This window comes from Stegastes partitus, unplaced genomic scaffold, assembly GCF_000690725.1.
Source record: "Stegastes partitus isolate 25-593 unplaced genomic scaffold, Stegastes_partitus-1.0.2 Scaffold278, whole genome shotgun sequence".
Lineage (NCBI taxonomy): Eukaryota > Metazoa > Chordata > Actinopteri > Pomacentridae > Stegastes > Stegastes partitus.
This window is the reverse complement of record NW_007578009.1, coordinates 487,038-487,904: the sequence shown is the minus strand read 5'-3', so window position 1 is coordinate 487,904 and position 867 is coordinate 487,038.

The window sequence follows — 867 nt, the reverse complement described above, 5'->3', positions numbered from 1 at the left end:
TGCTGCATTTTTATTTATTTTTTCATTGTGCTGTCTGTTGAGTCACACATTGGCAGATCAACTAATTGTTGCAGTTCTATGTGAGACACACTGTGCACAAAGACAACCTGAGTGTACTACTATCATTTTCTTGCTATAGGTTGACACAGCATCACAAATGAATCCTCTGAACCTCAAGAAGTTTCTTTACTCCTGTCACATATTCACTCACTCTGGGCTCATTTTTGCTGCAGCATAAACTTCTGCATCTCTATGGACGCTGCACAACCATCGCCAGAAGTAGCAAGAACTCAAAAATGTGTTTTGTGCCGTATAATAAAGTTAGAAGGTTATTAATCATTATAAAAACAAAGAAAAAAACAAGGTTAATTTCTTTAATGACTTGTTTTACAAAGATGGGGGAGACCAAATCCCGTCACTGATGGACTGTTGGTCACAGCTTAGTCACTTATTTAGTTAAAGAATCTTTTAGTTAAAATATTCTAATTTTGGCAGATTTTTTTTTTTTTTTTTAAAGGACATGTAGAATTAAGTCACTTTGATGTAACACCATGACTTTAAACTTGATTTTTTTATTTTTATTGAAACTGCACTCTACACATTATTAAAGTTGAAAAAATGTTGAAAATCTGATGATTCTTTCCATTTTTACAGTTTCTGACTCTGATAAACGTAATTTATGTCCATCCATCCATTTTCTATATACCGCTTAATCCTCATTAGGGTCGCGGGGGGGCTGGAGTCTATCCCAGCCGACTTAGGGCGAGGCAGTGGACACCCTGGACAGGTCACCAGTCTATCACAGGGCCACACTGAGAGACAGACAACCAAGCACACTCACATTCACACCTACGGACAATTTAGAAT